Source organism: Schistocerca gregaria, chromosome 2, assembly GCF_023897955.1.
Source record: "Schistocerca gregaria isolate iqSchGreg1 chromosome 2, iqSchGreg1.2, whole genome shotgun sequence".
In the NCBI taxonomy this organism is placed as follows: domain Eukaryota; kingdom Metazoa; phylum Arthropoda; class Insecta; order Orthoptera; family Acrididae; genus Schistocerca; species Schistocerca gregaria.
Window position 1 is genome coordinate 451,175,484 of NC_064921.1, and position 20,987 is coordinate 451,196,470.

Consider the following 20,987-nt stretch of genomic DNA (forward strand, 5'->3'; position numbering starts at 1 on the left):
CAGGTCGGACCAATGTGGCGTCGAATGTAATAAGACCTGCACCTAGGCTGCCGGACCTGCCTCGCAAGGAGCCTCCCGGCCAATGGCGCCAAACGCTCATTTCCATTTCCATCGAGCAAAACAGAAATAATATCCGGCCTCTCCCAAGGAAGTGTTATAGGTCCTCTATTGCACCTGATATATATATTTAAGACATTGAAGTCAATCTGAGTTGCCGTTTAAATTCTTTGCACATGATGCTGTCATTTACCACATTGTAAAATCATCACATGACGAAAAACAATTGCAAAATATTTAGGTAAGGGATCTGTATGCTGCGTAAAGTGGCAGTTGACCCTGAATAAGGAAAAGTGTGAAGTCATTGACATGAATGCTAAAAGAAATCCGCTAAATTTCGATTACGCGATAAGTCACACAAATCTGAAGGCTGTAAATTCAAGTAAATACTTAGGGTTTACAGTTACAAATACCCTAAATTGGGGCGATCACGTAGATAATGTTGTGGGTAGAGCCAACCAAAGACTGCGATTCATTGGCAGAACACTTAAATGAACCCTATTCTGAAGTATTGCTGTGCGGTGTGGTAACCGCATCAGGTGGAGCTGACGGATGACATCGAAAAAGTACGAAGAAGGGCAGCTCATTCTGTATTATAGTGAAATAGGGGATATTGTGCAACAGACATAATAAGTGAAATGGAGTGGCAGTCATTAAAACAAAGGCGCTTTTCATTGCAACGGGATCTTCTCACGAAATTTCAATCACCAGTTTTCTTATCCGATTGCGAAAACATTCTGTTGGCACTCACCTACAGAGGGAGAAATGATCCTGACGATAAAATAAGAGAAATCAGGGCTCGCACAGAAAAATGTAAGTGCTCGTTTTACCCGCGCTCCGATTTAGAGTGTAACAGCGAAGAGACAGCTTGAAGTTGGTTCATTGAACCCTCTGCCAGGCACTTATTGTGAATAGCAGAGTAATCACATATATGTAGATGTAGATTTTTTTCTGCGGATCCTGACAATTCCAGTAACCAATGTAAGCTCTGACCCTAAATTTACTTCCTGTGAAAAGATTTTGCAACAACATTTCAATTCCGTACCACTCACACTGCAAGGAATAGCAGATCAAAAACATATATTGAAAGCGTATCCAAATCTGTCTCCCTCCTCTGCATGGAGGTGACATCTTCCGCCCCCACAAACATAGGAAAATTATGTAGCCCTGAGTGCTCTGCGCTTTCCAAAAGATAAAAAAGATGTTATTTGCTCAAAAAGTCCTACAGTTACATTCCAGAGACTGACCGTTATTAACAGAGATTGTTGTCCTTGCATCTTCTGAAATGACATTGTATTGCCCAGCGCAGTCCCTCGTATTGTCTGAAATCATATTTGTGGAGAAAACCGTCGTCCTGGAATCTGCAAATGTCTTGTTTCGCTAGTTGGCTCCACAATGACTGCGACGCTCTGGCGACCGAGGCCGACTTTTCGGCTGTATTGTCCCCCTGGCTTCCTTTCAGCACGTAGGCTGTGGCTGTAAACACCACCTCTTTCAATGCATCGGGCCCCACACGTAGCTATCCACTAAACATGCGTCATGTGTCGCCAAAATCTGCCACAGAAAATATTCAAGATGAAACGAAAGAAGTAGAAAAACAGACTAAAGAACCAATTACAGACGAATCTCGCAATCGCTCATTAACCCCACGAAGTCAGTGCTAGTAAGACGATCGGATCTCAAATGTGAATAGTAGACAGAACGTGTGCAATGAAATGGGACCATTGGCCGTGACGCGACTCGTTTTAATTCTGGCGCCGTTCAGAGAGACTGTGTATCACCATTGCTGCACGTGAGTTTTACCTGGTCACCGTGTAGAAATATGGGTGGGGTGGGGGGGGGGGGGGGAGCGGGACGTGGTAGTAAAAGGGTACTTAGCGCCAGCTCTTTCTGTGCGGTGCGAGGCACGGCGGCTTCCCGTTTACGACGCCGGGGCGGCAGTTGGTGGATGGAAACACAGCTGGAGAGCGACGCATAGCCAACAGCGCCACTTCCTTGACATGCGACGAACTGTTGCTTGGAAGATTAAATGATAGTTCTTGGCCCAAATCGTTCCCGACTGCGCTGTACATTGCATGAGAGACCACAAGAGGGTGCTGTGGGCTATTACAAGGAGAAGTGTGACACTGGAATGGGAACTGACGAGCATCTGTCTCCTGGAGAGATGTGTGACTGTGTCCAGACCCGTGTGTATTTTTATAATGCCCCAGGCCATGTTCTAACAATTATTTCCTCCGTGTTAGTCTGCTCACCCAGTGACATGGTGTATACATTTGAATGAAATTAAAGTGAAATGAACGCCCTTTGCTGCTTGCAGCCTTTGACATGGGTCAACGGGGACAGATGAAAATGTGTGCACCACCCGGGACTCGAACCCGGGATCTCTTGCTTTCATGGCAGACGCTCTACCCATCTGTGCCACCGAGGACACAGAGGACAGGGCGACTGCAGGGATTTACCTCTGGCACGCCTCCCGTGAAATTCACATTCTCAACGTATTGTCCCGCACTACATTCGTAGTGCACCCGCCTATTATACTCATTAATCGCGGGCCGTTGGCGAATCCCGTAAGAGTTCGGGCTCTGTTTGTGCATTCCCACAGAAGAAGAAGATGGTCAAGTGGCCGGTGAGCCTTAACTTTATGGCAGCCGCTGTGGTCGAGCGGTTCTAGGCGCTTCAGTCTGGAACAGCGCGACCGCTACGGTAGCAGCTTCGAATACTGCCTCTGACGTGGTGTGTGTCATGTCTTTAGGTTAGTTAGGTTTAAGTAGTTATAAGTCTAGGGGACTGATGATCTCAGAGCCATTTGAACCATTTCTTAGCTTTATCTCACTGTTTAATGACAATACCTTCAACAATCAGTTTCTAAATTCCATTCTAATTCAGCTACCTTTCAATGTCAATTGTCCAGAAAAATGGTAAAATTTTGTTGCCTATTTAGCTTCGGCAATTCCGCAGTATCTATTATGTGATTATCATTCTGGTAACTAGTTTTCTTCCTATGTTGTAGTAAGCTGACTGTTGCTTGATTCCTTGACAGTAGTAAGGTGGCTCCTATTAACGGTTGGACGAGCGTGTAAAGTGCAACCAGCAAGGTGCAATTTCTCTCAATCATATGGATGCCGTTTCATTGCACACCAAGGTTTATGTGTTTCTCATTATTGAATTTTATCATTGTCAGGAGTATCAAAAGCATGTGGAAGTAGAGTTTTCAAAGCCTTACGTTTTATCTGGTTAATTGAGTTTTGTGTAAATTCATATGAAAGTCTATTTCCGTAAAAACGCGTTAGGTTTTTTAAAATTATATCTTTTGTTTTAGTTGAAAATATTTTGTTTTTCTTATTAAGATAAAGGCATAAATAAATCACCTCAGTACATTAGTTTGGTGCTTTAATTATTGATAATTAAGAGTTGCATTCCTTTTTAGAAAGATAGAGAGAGAAAAAACAAAACCACTCTGAGAAATAAATTCGTTACTGTTTCACAAAAATATTTCTTTTCTCGGTAACCAGCCTTTGTCACTTCCCTCTCCACTCCTTTACTAACCAGCACTACAACTATACTGGCAAGAGACAGAAAAGATGGTAGTTTAATATACTGTCGTGACATGAAATTTCGACGCACCCCTTGGATATTTCCAGATGGAATGACTGCTGATGGCCTGGTTGTATACCCTTATTTACTCTAACTGACAGCTGTGACGTTACTGGCGCCTATCGTAGCGCCGTTTGAGGATTTACGCTAATTCAGCTTTCGATGTACCTGTTTGAACCACGCGATCGCTGGCTCCTACGCCGCGCACATTGCAGTGGCTGCCGTCAACGTAAGGTTACAGAAGCTGTTAATGCGGGATACGACAGAGGAGTTGTCAAATTCGAACCGATGTCGATTTTCTAAGGAATGGTCACCTAAGCGATAAAACCTCTCAGAGTTCGTCAGCGTCCACTGTTTGTCCAGCGTACGACTGGTTACACTTGCAAGGTATTTCGTAAACCCCAGGTGTTCAAAGACCTACATACCGTTTAACTGATCGCCGATTTTTCTACGGAGGCCTACAGCTCCTCAGCAGTCGGCATATCTCAACCGACGCGGAGTCACATAATGGCAAAAATGTAAGTTTTTTATCCTCCTCCACGTCGGTCTTATTGTGACACTTAATTGGTCAACCACCGTAGCTGCGTACAAACGCCCCTGTGCAGAAATTATTGTCAACAGGTACCTCAGCAGAGAGGTAAGGACCTGCACACTACCTTTCCGAGGCGACTGAGATGATTGTGTAGACACGCTCACCGAGTGGAGAGCTTTCTCTAGGAGGCAATAATCCATCAAGTAGAGATGCCTGCATCTACTTCTGAGTACTGGACATAACATTTCCTATTCAGATCTCTGTCTTTACATGTTGCTTCTACACTCTGAAACACCTTCAAGTTGGACCAATGTGATTTCCTGATGTCGTAAGAGATGTCCCTTCATCGTGTCTACTCTTGTTGCTAGTGTTCTCCGTACTTTCCTTTCCTCACCGATTCTTATTATCTGTACATCTAGTTTTCAACAATCATCTGTTGCATCACATCTGAAAGGCTTCGGTTTTCTTCTTTCGCGTTTTTTCCATAGTACATGATTCACTACCGTACAGTGCCGCACTCCACATAGATGTTCTCAGAAATTTCACCCTCAAATAAAGGCCAATGTTTGTAGACGCCTTTTCGCCAGAAATGTCCTCTTTACCTGTGATAGTCTACTCTTCGTGATCTACTTGTCCATCTGTTATTTTGTTGGTAAGGTAGCAGACTTTCTTCATTTCATATAATTCACCGTCACCAAGTGGCATAAAAGACAGGCTTACTTCTGCTACTCTTACTTGTTCTTTTCTTTGGTTTACCTTCAATCAATATTCTATATTCGTCAACTAATATTTTAACGCTTTCAATGACGACAGAAAAGTCATCAGCGAATCTAATGCACATAAACAAAATGTAAAAGTTGGTTGAAAATCGTATATTTTAGATAGTTCTCCAGCCATATTTTGTATTAGAATACGCGTGTGTTACTATATACGTACTAGAGCGTCACTTGTAATTTACACACATCCAAAAAAGTTTTGAATCCCCCCGGTTCCCAGAACTCCTGAAGATATACGTTAACTGTGGATATTGAATCGCAGACAAAGGCTCTTGGACTGATCAGAGATATCACTAACCCCGACCAAAAACGTAAAATACCATGCATGAACAGCGCCGATTAGACGGTTGGCATCCGACAGCCGATCAGTTCCAGCCATTCCACCAGGAAGAAGGTACACGGCTCGTGTTGTCTGTAGTTCAACCATGCCTAGACGGTCAATACCGCGGTTCGATCGCGTTCGCATTGTTACTTTATGGCAGGAAGGGCTTTCTATAAGGCAAGTGTCAAGGCATCTCGGAGTGAACCAAAACGATGGAAGAGATACAAGAGACAGGAACTGTCGATGATATACCTCGCTCAGGACTCCCAGTGGATGACCGCAACCTACGGATTATGGCTCCGAGGATCCTGACAGTAACGCCAACATGTCGAATACTGCTTTTCGTGCAGCCACATGACGTCGCGTCACGACTCAATCTGTGCGCAATAGGCTGCATGATGCGCAACTTCAATCCCGACGTCCATGGAGAGTTCCATCTTTGCATCCACGACACCACGCAGCGCGAAACACATGGGCCCAACAACATGCGGAATGGACCGCTCAGGACTGGCATCACGTTCTCTTCACCGATGAGTGTCGCATATGCCTTCAACCAGACAATCATCGGAGACGTGTTTGGAGGCAACGCGGTCATGCTGAACGCGTTACATGCGCTGTCCAGCGAGTGCAGCAACGTGGAGGTCCCTGCTGCTTTCGGGTGGAATTATGTTGGGCCGACGTACGCTGCTAGTAGTCATGGACAGCGCTGCAACGAGTGTACGATACGTGAATGCCATCCTCCTACCGATAGTGCAACTATATTGGCAGCATATTGATGAGGCATTCGTCTTCATGGACGACAATTCAGGCTCTCATCGTGCACATCTTGTGAACGACTTCATACAGGATAACGACATCTCTCGACTAGAGTGGCCAGCATGTTCTCCACACATGAACCCTATCTAACGTGCCTGGGATAGATTGGAAACGGCTGTTTTGGAGTAATAAGTGTCCCACCAACCACTCTGAGGGCTCTATGCCGAATCGCCGGTGAGGAGTGGGACAATCTGAACGAACAGTGCCTTGATAAAGTTGTGGATAGTACGCCACGACGAATACAGGTATGCATCAACGCAAGAGGACGTGCTACTGGGTATTAGAACCAGCGGTATGTACAATAATCTGGACCACCACCTTTGTAGGTCACGCTGTCTGGTGGTACAACATGCAATGTGTGGTTTTCATGAGCAATAAATAGGGCAGAAATGATGTTTACGTTGATCTCTATTACACTTGTCTGTACAGGTTCCGGAACTTTCAGGATCGCGGTGATGCCATTTTTTTCATGTATGTATAAATAAATATGTATTGATCACAGGGGTAATCAATATGATTGTTCGTTTGTACAACATCATTATATATCCCGTAATTCTTATCTGATTGCTTCGAAATTGTGATACAATGTGGCATTCCAATACCCTCATGTTTCTGTTTGCCAATTTCTAAAATATACGATACAGAATTAAATATGTAATATATGACGGGGAAATATTGTTACATAAAAAGTAGAAAAGTTCTCGACCGATTTACTTTAAATTTTTACAGAATACTCTAATGAACATTCAGATAGGCATTGGTTGCATATTTTAAATACATGTAATTGACCCATATGAATACATACAATAAAGAAACAATTTTAGCAAACACGAAAGTAGTTTAATGGCTTATCAACTTTAGAACACCGGTAGTAAATTTGTATAAGTTATACCTGTGGTATCACCGCCAGACACCACACTTGCTAAGTGGTAACCTTAAAATCGGCCGCGGTCCATTAGTATACGTCGGACCCGCGTGTCGCCACTATCAGTGATTGCAGACCGAGCTCCGCCACACGGCAGGTCTAGTCTAGAGACTCCCTAGCACTCGCCCCAGTTGTACAGCCGACTTTGCTAGCGATGGTTCACTGACTACATACGCTCTCATTTGCAGAGACGACAGTTTATCGTAGCCTTCAGCTACGTCATTTGCTACGAACTAGCAAGGTGCCATGTTCAGTTACTATTGATATTGTGAATGATGTACCGTCAAGAGCGACGTTCATCATTAATGGATTAAAGTAAGTATCAAACTAATTACGTCCGCTTTCTGAATTCTCATTCCTTTTCATATTCCAGACCTCACGTCAGTATAGTTTTTCCTTCCACACGCCAACCTTCATGTGCTAAAACGCGTGCTTTTCGGCCTCCATTCCTAACACGATGGTGGATCTTCTGCCAACACAACATTGGCGACGAGTAGTAAGAACGGTGTTCTTACATGTACTGACATATATCGTTGATCCTGCTCTGATTTCGTTGTGTACTGGCTTCGTCACAATCTCTAGATGTACTGTCCGAATTTTATCGCTTACAGAATCAGCAGACACTGGCATTAGTGTATGCCTTTGGACAGCACGTCCAGGGACAATGTGCAATGCAAAACGATGCGGCAGCCGCCGCTCCACCGCTAACGCATACACAACACGCAGTTGCACCGTCCTTGCGACATTTGATGCTGCACTTGAAAGCTGGACGGAGTGGTCACACCAATTTGGATTCCATCTCGCCGCCTACGGAATTCAAGGTAAAGAGCAACAGCCTTTTCTCTTGTTGTCTGTCGGTGTGCAAACCTACCGTGCGATAGTCAAATTATTTCCTCGACGCGAAGTAGCAACTCTGTCCTACGAAGAAATTTTGTCTGCATTAGATGCATATTTCAAGAAATCAGTCAATGTAGTTGCGAAAAGGTATACCTTCTTTCGTACAAAACGTACGGCAGGTAAAACTAATCGGGAGTGGGTAGCAACCTTGCAAGGCCTTGCTAGGGATTGTGGTTTTAAGTGTCAATGTGGACTCCCTTATTCAGATACTATTTTACGTGATGCAATTGCACAGACCGTTTCGGATGTTCGTATAAGGGAACAGATTTTGAAACTAGTAAATCCCTCCCTTCAACAAGTGATGGACATATTGAATCGGCAGGACACACTTGACATTGCTCAGGAATCATTTGAAACTTCGGCAGCGGTGTGTCAGGTTAACCGGCCGCCGGGCGAGCTGCACGGAGCAGTAAACAGCCCTCGCGCCCGGCCGCGCAGACAAGCAAATGCAGTGCTCAAATCATGCCCGCAGTGCGCTACTAAACATTCGAGTGCGAACTGCCCGTCACGCCACGCTATTTGCTTTTACTGTAATAAAAAGTGGCATGTTCAGAGTGTTTGCCAGAAAAAGCTCGGATCGGAAACTCAAAACCATTCCAGGCCCTTTGTTTCGGAATCGGAATCAAACACAGGATACTCAGGCTCGCGAAACTTCGCCCATGGTAATTCATGTCATTCATTCCACTCCGCCCAGTGCCACTCTCTCTTACAGTGACTGCGTTCATCCCACAAACAGTATGCGTCGACATCGGCGGAACTCCCGTCAGTCGCAAGTGATTATGTACCAGTGTCAATTCTCGTTGCACGAGACAGCCGCTCTTGTCGTCAGCAGGACAATAAAATATTTGTTGACTTGGACATTAACGAGAAAGTGATACCATTCCAGCTTGAAACCGGAGCTGCAGTTTCACTGATCAGTGAAGACACTTACAAACAGCTGGGCACACCTCCGTTGCGTGCCGCAAATGTTACGTTAACTAGCTATTCAGGTCAAAACATCCCCGTGTTAGGACAGTGAAGCCTTCTGGCAACATACAAAGGACAAACAAAACTTGTGCCATAAAATTACGTCCTTCGTTCTTCTTCTGCGGGGAACTTGTTTGGTTTCGATTCATTTCACTTGTTTAACTTGTCTATAGTAAATCAGGTCCTATCTATGAACCAGACTGTGCCTTCAGACAGTGTTTCTCGTCTATGTGAAGAATTTGCAGACATTTTTGCACTGGGCCTCGGTTGCGCTAAGAACTATAAAGCACATTTGGTTTAAATGGCCCTGAGCACTATGGGACTTAACATCTATGGGCATCAGTCCCCTAGAACTTAGAACTAATTAAACCTAATTAACCTAAGGACAAAACACAAAACCCAGCCATCACGAGGCAGAGAAAATCCCTGGCCCCGCCGGGAATCGAACACGGAAACCCGGGCGCGGGAAGCGAGAACGCTAACGCACAACCACAAGATGCGGGCAAAAAATTTTGGAACTGAAAGTACACCCGCAACCGAAATTTTTCAGAGTGCGCTATGTTCCCCATGGATTGCGTGATGAGGTTTCACAAATTTTACACGATTTGGAATCACAAGGTGTAATTGAACGTGTGCAGGCTTCTCTCTGGGCATCACCCTTAGTAATTTTGCCAAAGCCTTCCGGAACATTGAGACTTAGTGTCGACTTCAAGGAAACAGTGAATCCACAACTAGTGATTCCAACTTTTCCTTTAACCCACCCGGGAGATCTTTTTGACAGACTGTGGCCGGGCAAATATTTTTCGAAGTTGGACCTAGAAGATGCGTACTTGCAAATACCGGTGGAAGAAGAATCCCAGCGCGTTTTGGTGTTTAACATGCATCTTGTTTTGTATCAATTCAAACGACTGCGATTCGGGTCTGCATCCGCCCCTGCATAGTTTCAGCAATATCTACAAACTGTTTGTGCGTCGGTCCCTACTGCAGCAAACTATCTGGACGATATTGTGACCACCGGAAAGACGGAAGAAGAACATTTAGTCAATCTCAGTACGTTATTTCAGGTCTTTCGACATAATGGTCATCCCTTACAGAAGGACAAATGTGTGTTTTTTGCTCGTGACTTGCCATACCTGGGACATGTACTCAATGCCCAAGGCATGCATCCCAGTCCCACGCACCTCCGTGCCATACAAGACTAGCTTTCGCCGCAGAATTTGACGCAGCTACAAAGTGTGCTGGGAAAAATCAACTATTATCACATATATGTGCCGCATGCCTCTTCCATTTCAGCCCCGATTCATCGCTTTCGCCGTATAGGTGTTCCGTTCGTTTCGACGACGGAATACGAATTCGCCTTTCGCCAGTTGAAATCGCCGTTGCTTTCCAATACTTGCCTTACGCCATTCGATCCCCGGGAGCCTCTTTTGTTGATGATGGATGCATCGGATTTTGGGATCGGTGCTCGCACGATCGCCCTATTACCTTTGCGTCCAAATTGCTCTCGTCTGAGCAATGAAATTATTCACAGATCGAGAAAGAAGCATTAGCTCTCGTATTTGGTGTTACAAAGTCTCATGATTTCTAGTATGGTGGTCTCTTTACCATAATCACAGACCACAAACCTTTGACATCGCTTTTTCATACGAACAAGCCTGTACCTCCACGTACAGCGCAGAAATTCATTCGCTGATCTATTTTCTCTCGCAGTCCCGCTACGATATCTTGTATCGGTCCACTGCTATGCACGGCAACGCCAATGCGTTGTTACTTTTGCCTGTTGCTGAGGATAGGGAATTCGATTCCTCCGAACTTGCTTGCATGTTCATTGATTCGGAAACCGATGACATGGTCGTATCGCTTCCGATTGATTTTCGTCGTGTAGCTACAGCCACAGCTGCCGACCCTGTGCTTGCTCCCGTTCTGCGTTTTGTTGCTACACAATGGCCCTTGTCAAAGTCACGGATCGAGGACCCGTTGGTTCGCCGGTGTTTTCCTCACACGGAAAGACTTTTTGTTCCACGTGGTGTTTTGCTATTGCGTTCTGATAATGATCAGACCCGGGTCGTGGTCCCATGTTCGTTACAGTTCTCTGTCTTAAAGCTCCTCCACCAAGGACATTGGGGTATAGTGAGAACGAAATAGCTTGCTCGTCAGCACTGTACTTGGTTCGGAATCGATGCCGCCATTACGACTATGTGATCTTTTTGCATGGTGTGTGCCGAACAACAATCATCACCACCGCAGAAAGTCTTTGCATGGCCAAAAGCCACTTTCCCTTGGCAACGCTTACACATTGATTTTGCTGGTCCATTCCGGAATGCTCGATGATTGGTTGTGATAGATTCATTCAGTCATTTTCCTTTTGTTGTCTGGATGTCTTCCACCACATCATCTACCACCTGCCGGCCGCGGTGGTCTCGCGGTTCTAGGTGCGCAGTCCGGAACCGTGCGACTGCTACGGTCGCAGGTTCGAATCCTGCCTCGGCATGGATGTGTGTGATGTCCTTAGGTTAGTTAGGTTTAAGTAGTTCTAAGTTCTAAGGGACTAATGACCACAGCAGTTGAGTCCCATAGTGCTCAGAGCCATCTGCCACCATCCAAGCGGTATCTGCTATCTTTTGCATTGCGTGCAGCCTGGACTAGGTTTTCAGGCGTCCTCATCTCGTCGCATACGTCAAAATGGGGTCCTCCCCACGGTGGGCGGAGGCCTTATACAACAACCGTCGGTCGATTTGTGGGGGGGGGGGGGGGGGGGGGGAGGAATGTGGTGTCGCCGCCAAGACACCACACGTGCTAGGTGGTAGCCTCTAAATCGGCCGCGGTCCGTTAGTATACGTCGGACCCACGTGTCGCCACTATCAGTGATTGCAGACCGAGCGCCGCCACACGGCAGGTCTAGTCTAGGGAGACTCCCTAGCACTCGCCCCAGTTGTACAGCCGACTTTGCTAGCGATGGTTCACTGACTACATACGCTCTCGTTTGCAGAGACGACAGTTTATCATAGCCTTCAGCTACGTCATTTGCTACGAACTAGCAAGGTGCCATATTCAGTTACTATTGATATTGTGAGTCATGTACCGTCAAGAGCGTCATTAATGGATTAAAGTTAAGTATCAAACTAATTACGTCCGCTTTCTCAATTCTCACTCCTTGCCATGTCCCAGACCTCACGTCAGTATAGTTCTTCCTTCCTCACGCCAGTCTGCGTGAGCTAAAACGCGTGCTTTTCGGCCTCCATTCGTAACACAGTGTTGGCTCTTCTGCCAACACAACAAAACCTATAAATGAGGCACAAAGTCAGAGAGAGAGGGGAATAGGAGATGGCGTGGAACTGGGAGGAAATGAACACAGAAAGTGGAAAAGTAGAGGTGAGAGAGAGAGGAGATGGAGGGAGAGAGACGGAAAGGGAAGATGGACTTATAAAGGGCCTGGAATCGGGAGGAGATAAAGAGGGAAAGTGGAAAGTCACAGAGAAAGGGGGAAGAACCGATGGACTAGGAGAAGGAAGAGTGGGAGGTGGCAGGAAGAAATTGAGAGGGGGGGGAGGAGTGGATTACAAATGGGAGAGGATAAAGAGCTGGACAGAGATAAGGGGAGACAGGAGATTAGGATGCATAACCAGTTCCTGTGCCTGTTAGAGGAAGTGTTGTTTCTCTTCTCTTTCGTTTCCATTTAACTAGTCTGAGCCACAACAACTCGTCTCTGGGAAAGCTAGTTATTAGTATACTTCTGCTCTGAATGTTAAACCCATTCTTTAACCCTCCTTTTATTTCCATCTTGCCTCTTCCATATATAGATTGAATACCAGAAGAGAAAGATTGTAGCATTGTCCTACACTCATTTATTTCGATGGTAATGGTTTTCTTTTTTTTCTCTTCTTCTTTTCGCAGTAACCTTTCAGGTTTAGTCTCGCAAGACATATTCCATTCCACACAAGTCCTCTGAATTTGAGCCCGTAATTGTTTGAATAGAAGCAAGTGGGCGGAACCTTGTCTTTCTTTTCAGTAATTTATTTATGTGTCATAGCGTATGCATTGTGTAGGCGCACACGGTGTACAGGTAGTGCCTGCGAGTGAACAGTAGCCGTGTCGCCTGTGCCGGTGAATGGAGCATCGCGGGCGCGGCCGACGCGCACCACCGCTGCGCAGCCGGAGCCTGCCCCCTCCCCCTCCCCCAACCCCTGCCGCAGCCCACACGGACCACCCGTTGGCCCGCTCCTCCGCCGCCGGTCGCGGCGCTCCAGTGAGTGGCGGGAGATCGCGCTGCCGGGACGTGCTGCTGCCCCGCCTGCGTCGCTCGCGGGCAGTGCCGGGTCGCGTTGTGTTAGTGCGGTGCTCGCAACACCTGCACGTCCCTGACGGCACAGGCGCCTGAATATCCAACCGGAGGACGCATAGGTAAGGCACCACCCGTGGCGCGTCTGTGTTCCCATCAACGTCTCCCGAATAGTCGACTGGTGGAGCAAATGGTACAGAGATCATTAAGACCTCGATTCTGTACACCTCCACTGGAAATGTCGTACATAACGCTCTGAAGAATTGATAAATTCTGGTTTAGCCTGAACATGAAGTTCCTGAAGTAATAACTGCCAGTGTACTGTACTAACGACTTACGGTATAAATAAACGGAATAAATCCCGATATTCGTATCGAATATCGACAGTCGCTAAAAACAATCCTAAGTTCTTGAATCACAGAATTTTTGCACCGGCATGCATAGAAAGTGGCGAAATGCGCATCTAGTGGTGTTGCACGGAAAACACAAGCTACTAGGAGAATGGTATTCGACAAATTGCAATGAATTGTTAACCTTGTAGAGCGGTTTAAGTTTCACGCAGTTATGTATTATACTAAAATTTAAAAATTTAAATTGTTTCGGAGTACGAGACTTAGAAAATCGTTGCGAGCCCTCCCGTACGAATTGATATTTTCCCATTCATGCAGATTTCATTCTTACTGAAAATACCCATTGAATCTTTTTCTACAAATGTATGACGTTACAGAAAACTAGCTTCAGCTTATATTCAGCAATTCGGTCGTGCGTTAAAGCATACACTGACAGTGTTCAGTTTCATGTCAGCTTCTGTATTTACTAACACGTCCATGGGTGACGAATTATTAATTTTAATTCACACATAGGAACAATATTTATTATATATGAATTGAAGCAGATCCTTAATGTTTTTATTAGAAAACCATAATCACATGATTATTTTACAACATCGAGTATGAGCTCAAATCATGTACTATCGAGAATGAAACTTCCACGTATTGGGTATATACTGATGTCTTTAACTTAAAGAAGTAAGTTGCAGAGTTGATGGATACTCCTTTTACGAATTAAGCAGCCCATGGTCAAAATATTACTAGCAAAATAGCCTTAACCATGGAACTTTGGTTACTAAATTCCCCATATCGCTCTCTCCGAAAGCAACAACCTATCGTCCACCCTTGTCCCCATACAGGAACCCACCACCCTCTCCTATAATGAAGATTCACATTGCCTTAAAAGGATAGTCGCAGCGTCTACGAACAATTGATTTTGTCATTAGTTTGGCCCTGCTTACGTCTCGAAACGAATAACAGTAGACATATCTTTCCTGCATGAAACGTATCTACCTGTGTGGCTCCGCTCTAATTCATCGTAACAGCCACCTGTACCACCTGTGCGCTAATGATGAATAAATGAAAACAGCCTAATTTCACAGAGTAAAAGTAGCAGTTGTAAGTTGCCTATGCAGAGTGTAATCTTGGCTGCTTCGTTGTTGGATCCATTGACGTACCTACTTACTGAACTTCCTTCGTATTTATGGTTGCTGATTCTGATAACAAATTCAACTCACTTTTATTTAGTTAAGAAGCGATAATTATATTTATATTAAAGTTTGAACTTTTTCTCTGTTATCAATACTATCTAGGCTGTCATCACAAGCTATGTACAGTCCACTCTGTGCACTGCTTATCAAAGTTTATCTAAACATTCAGTACTGTGTGGTGCATCATTTTTTTACTTGATCGCGTGAAACACTAGTGAATGTGAAAAACATTACAATTACACAAAGTTAATTCTAAATTTTACTTAACACAGTGACATAGGGTAAATGGGAGGAAATTTTTTTTTAAATCAATATACTCTGTACACTATTGCTCTTCGAATTACTGAGTAATGTTGCGTGCAAACAGCTTCCTCTACTCAATTTGGACTAATCTCGACATGATTTTTCCCATCGGTACTGCGTATTTCCTTAGCCTGAATCTCTGAGAGCCTTTATTTACATTAAATGGAGCTTGGTAGTGCAATGGCATTTTCGAATAATGCATTTTAGCTTTATTAAACAATGGCAAAAGATGACCCTAACCACTATCCATTAAATATCAATGTCATCTGTAAAATTTGTCAAAGTCGTTTTTTCTGAATGTTGTGCAACACATCTGGCTGGTAGGTGCTGGTCATTACGTAGAAGGAAGTGGAACTAAGACTGAAGAAATGTTGACAGCAAATATAGTAATAACAGTGAAAAGGAATTTGCAATAGCGACTATTAAATTGTGCTATTATAATGAGAGCTTCTCGCACATACTAACGCTCTCTTCCTCAGGTTAGGAATGTCCACATTTCTGTGTATTTGTCAGCAAGCCGATACTACAGATATGAGAAATTGATCTAATTGCAAAGCTTTGTTGAGCTCGATCATGTTAGCGGGGATCCACAGTTGACGCAGTTCGTGAAAACGACATGTAAATCGTTCCAAAGCTAATGTTATCAGTTTTTTGTATGAGCACGTAGCCGGCCGCTAGACATTCAGTGTCATTACCAAACATCACGTTGCTTTCTATATATGATTGCCAAATATGAGCTAAACTAAGAGTGAAGTTAATTGTGCTTCATTTTTGTGCGTTCTGATGGTCAATGAGGCTCACGAAATTTGAACGCTTGTGTCCCTTATTGAACAGTGTAAATAAAGAACTCAGCCTATTGATAGTCACTGAATGTATTCATGCTCTAGGGCATGTAGCTCAGTTTGTGGCACATTATGGTTGACTGACATTTACTTAGAACTATAAAGTACTCCTACGTATTTCAACTGAACTTAATTACCATGTTGTCGCCTCTTCTTCAAGTCTAAGCTCTAGATTTATAACTAAAACATTATGGTTATAAATATCTGTTTTGTTGTTCTAAATCCCATATATATTATTTAGTAAGTTAAGGGAGAAACATGTACAGTTGATGGAAATGTTCATAACTGGCCGTGAAATATTTAGAGTAATACTGTGCTTGACTGAAACTGCTGTGATGAAACTCTTTGCTTAGTTCATACGAGAGTAGGAAACCCGTCAGTTGACCTGACTCAAAAGAAACCAATCTACTCCCAATAATAAACGGCTTAGTGTATTTTTAATGCATATTTGTCGACCATGAACGCTGTGAAAAATTTCAAAGAAAGGTCTGTCAGTTTATCGGCAATAGGCGAGTTGTTTACTACTGACGTGTTATTGTGTTCCGGCGAGAAAAAGAAAAAAAAAGAAAATAACGTTCTACAGGAAAAAAAACCACAATTATTGCTGGAAACGTGTGCTGTTGCCCAAATAAGCCCAGTTAGAGCACGTAGTCTTCGCAATAAAACCCATATTGGTACACACTTTCCTGCATTCTTTCCGTCATTGCAGAACCTTTTCGGCATGGCGTCTCCCATAAGATGAATGCTAATTTCTTTGTTTTGCAGCGATTTTCGAGAACCCGTCTGTAAGAATGTGCTGCTCCTACAGTATCACTACTTTGGCAACATTCGGGCTTATATGCGACAACACAAGGACACGCGTCAAAGTTCGAGAGGTGTTATTCGCTAATACACGGCGCTAACAATTGCAAGCATGATGGTTACTTTTAGTCAGGGCAGAATGTTTGGTTGACAACATAAGTCAATCAAACAACAGATGTTAAATTGTCTCCGGGGCATTACTTAGCTGAAGATTACTTGAGGAATCTTTAGAGCCAAAAGTGTATACTCACCATCTCTCGTCTGACACGGCGCGTCCATCATACGCCGATTAAATGGTCCCGTGCACCGTAATATTTTTTCCGCATTGGTTGTCACGTGTTGGATTTTGTGGAGGTACCGAGGAGACTATAAATTGTATGGGAAAGCGGAAGTCAAATGAGAATAAAACGGATGGAAAGAAGTAAGTAAACTGTTAATCATGTCAAAAGTTTTCAGCATAATTATTAATACCTTTAACGCACTGTGAGACAAGACGGGAAGTTCCTTCATGGAGAAAAGTTTACTGTTGCTCACGGAACCAGAGTTTCATCGACACGTGCTTCTCCTCGTCCGCAACAATTTCTAAATTTTTGTGGCACCTGAAGAAAGGCATTCGTGGCTTTAGATGTGTTTTGGTTGAAATGGTGCACTCCAGGTTACAATCATGGTTCTGTAGGAAACTGCAAACAGTTACTGCGAGTACTTTTGGAATTATAAACTGTTGACATACTTTATTCCATCTGTATTGTCATCCAGCTTAGCAGGGTGGTAGCGTGCTGGCCTCCCATGCAAGCGAGCACGGGTTCGATCCCTCGCCGGGTTGAAGATTTTCTCCGCTCGTGGACTGGGTGCTGTGTTATCCTCATCACCGGCGCGCTTATCTCCCACTGTTGCGTCTAATGAAATAAGACTTGCATTTGTCCGCCGAATTTCCCCGAATGGGGTATCCTGGCCAACGATGACTAACGCTCATTTCATTTTCCATCTGTATGGTTTTCATTTGACTGGCCCTTCGGAATAACGTGCTTGATGTTGGTCCGACCCGAAACCACTTTTGGTCAAAAAATACTTTTTTACTTGAATCGGAAACCCAACAGTTGCCCTGCAGACATGTTTAAATGCTGTTTTTGGCTGGATAAATTTACGCGAAAAATGTTGCTTTTTCAAGTATTGGTGAAATAATACATTTTGCATTTTAGTATTTGCACGTAAGAAATGATGTAGCTAAACCCACCATTCCTGAACCACGTGATTTAGGACCGATCACTCTGTTAGAAAATATGTTTAAATATTATCATTTGCTTTGCTTTACATATTGCGACCGTTCAGACAATAAAAAGCCTTGCTTCATTGTCACCATTCGACGATAACACCTGAATAGATTTATTACCGTTGCTACATTTTAGTATTTTGTAGGTATTAATTACCTCACATCTTAATCAATGATCGTATTTAAAACCTAACCTCTTCCGACATTAATTAACGTTCTTTACACTATTAGACAGAATGTCGTATGATAATTAATATTCCTCTTACTTAGAACATCCTCTGGTATTATATGAAAAATTTAAATTTTATATCTCCGTTTATTATTTAACACGATTTGTACTCCACTGTCACAGGTGTCTGAAAAAAACTGTAACATTTACCTTGACCATACAAGAAGTATTTAAGCACGAACAGTACGTTGCAGGGTAGAAACTACAATTACGTTACGAAATTCATCGGTAGTGCTCCAAAATCATGAATTTATTGCTTTGATTACATAGGAAACCACTAAGGTTTGTTATGAAGTAGAGGCCGACCGACAAACGAATCACGTTGGGCTAAACTAAAGTAGCTCATTCTACAGGTGACAACAATGGTCCAATATAAGTTGTTGTGTGATGGTGGAATTCGAATGAGATCACGTCGTTAGTGGGAAAACCGGGCCCTCAAATGCAGTTATTACACGTAATGGGGGTTAGGAGTGCAGAATTTTCACATGACAATTATTGTAATATATCATTTTCGTTATTACTCATATCAAAATACACGGTCATTCCTCAAAAGTGGTATCCACGTCAACAGCGAATAAGGACTGCTAAACGTGCAAATCTGTGTGGAAAAGACTCTCACTGAAGTTCATTCCCGATTAATTCACAAGTCTTCAACTTCTCTCTCACTCTTCATTTTCTATAGATAATCTATATGTAGTAAATTCACGAGAACACTAACCGTAATGGCTTGCAACAGTCAAATATTTATAGGTGATATTTTCTTATTTATCAGTTAAGGGACCAGTCATACCAATTAAAAAACAAGGGAAACGGCTAGCCTGATAAAGAACTGCATGGCTTTTGCATTTCATATAGCAAACCTCGAAAAGAAGGGAAACCTGGCCATACACACATAAGCTTTCGTTCTGAGACGAATAGGCTTGAGCATATGTGCATTTTTACTAATTGTGATGACAAGTTAACAACAAAATCCATTGCCATGAATTTGTTGATGTCCCGTATACATAAGCCGTAAAATAAGATCTATTTTCGTTGAACATAAGTATTCAGTGAACGGTTTAAATAATAAGCGAAAGCGACATTACGTGAAACGGCGAGTGATTCGACAATGATTAGTTACGTATGTGTCGGTTACTTCTTTATGGTTTCCAGTAGAAAGTTAAAATGGCGCTCTTTTTATCCTCCAGTTTAATGTTAGCTCCATATAAAACTATATTATGAGCCTTAACGTTTGTATTTGCTGCTTGCATTTGCTACAGCATAATTTGAAATTTCGTAACAATATTTTGATCTCTAGAATAATGTTCTATCCTCTACGTGTCCCCTTGAACCTATATTTTCGTTTTGCAGTGAATTTCTATTGCTTCTTTGTTAGTTCATAGCACTCAAAAGACATCATAATCTTATAGACCACTCTGAAAATACTTCTGTATTGACCTTTTATCATTCATCCCTCTACAGCTGAGGTCAATATATTTTCTTGTTTTCACTTCTTCAGAAACACTTTTCTCTAATTTTATGGCCCACTGTTGCGGTTTCCAAATATTTAAATCTGCGGGTACGTAGGCTGTGTTTCACGGGCATTTATTCTTATCTTCAGGCTATGATGCTACACCTTCTGCTCAAAATATCTCCAAAACTGGTATGAAACTGTTTCTTTTGGAGACGAACAAGACCTAGTTCTCGGTTTGACATATTGTTGCTCTAACCTGTGTGTAACACAAAACAGAATCCGAAAGAATATCTACACATCGCCAGTACCTCAGAACTTATAGATGCGGTACATTGACTGATACGGTACTTTTCTAAATATACTAGAATTTTGTGCAGCTCTATGATGATTGAGTACAGTAAAGAGCACCATGTCAAAGCCCGTATGTTTCATTGAATACAGTTACGATCATACGTGATTTGGAGATATACACTGGATTGCTAACAAGTCGTCAGCAATGGTTGTCTTTCCTACTTTCTGTTATACAGGGAGTAAATTTGCACGATACAGAGGTTACAAATGAAATTTGAAGGCGTGAGTGAGAGAACAGCAGTGTAAATAAAAGGACGTGTTTTCCTTCGTCGACGAATTTGTGCAGTTGCCGCAGGATACTGTTTTCCGATACTGCCGTAGAATAAATTTATTCTGTAGCGCTTTCTGTACTCGTTTCAGTTTGTAAGAGAGCTGTAAACAAGCATGCTATTAGTTTTTTGTTGAGATGTAGGCAGATGTGAGAATAACAGTTTGAAACATACAGGTTATTTTCCGTCCACTTGACAGAAGAGTTGCCCACCGTTTATGTGGCGTGTGAGAGCCATGCCGATACGCAGGCAGCCATTGTAAATGCCACTATTGTCCGTTTGCTGTGCTCATAATGACAACGCATTTCCGCAAAATAGGAATATGATTGTCAGTGCACATCAAAATAACTGCCGGGATTAGCAAAGTATGTCGGAAATATTTACTCTGCAGATGCAAACAATTTGAAACAGCGATGATATTCGCAGCTGGTGGAAGAATTCAAAGCTGTAGCAACGTTTTACGGTAGTGATTTGCATAAACAATATGCATGAGAGCCCTCTAGGGATGTGTTATTAGAATTTTAAATACCTAAATATTTTAGTGGATAATGACTGTTTAATTTTAGTGCCCACGAACAGAAAAATAGCATGTATGTAATAATTTCAATTTTGGATGACAACAGCTGAAACAACGGAAAAGCACAGTACCAAAAAGTGCAGAGTACCTTTATTTTAAAAATGACTTAAGAGTACAAAATTCTTGTTAACAAGGCATTTTTTTACTTCTCGTGACGTGCGAGGGATTGTTATCAAATATTCTGACCA

The 20,987-nt window shown here is 43.1% G+C and overlaps 1 protein-coding gene across 1 annotated transcript in view; it reads left to right on the forward strand.

Moving 5' to 3' along the window:
• The first annotated feature begins 13,130 nt into the window (after positions 1-13,130).
• The window catches only part of LOC126325620 (neuroligin-2-like), a 402,316-nt gene continuing 394,459 nt past the window's right edge, over positions 13,131-20,987 (forward strand). Inside the window, exon 1 of the mRNA XM_049995264.1 lies at positions 13,131-13,286. The gene's annotated coding sequence lies outside the window, so the exon portion shown is untranslated. The remainder of the gene's footprint in view (positions 13,287-20,987) is intronic.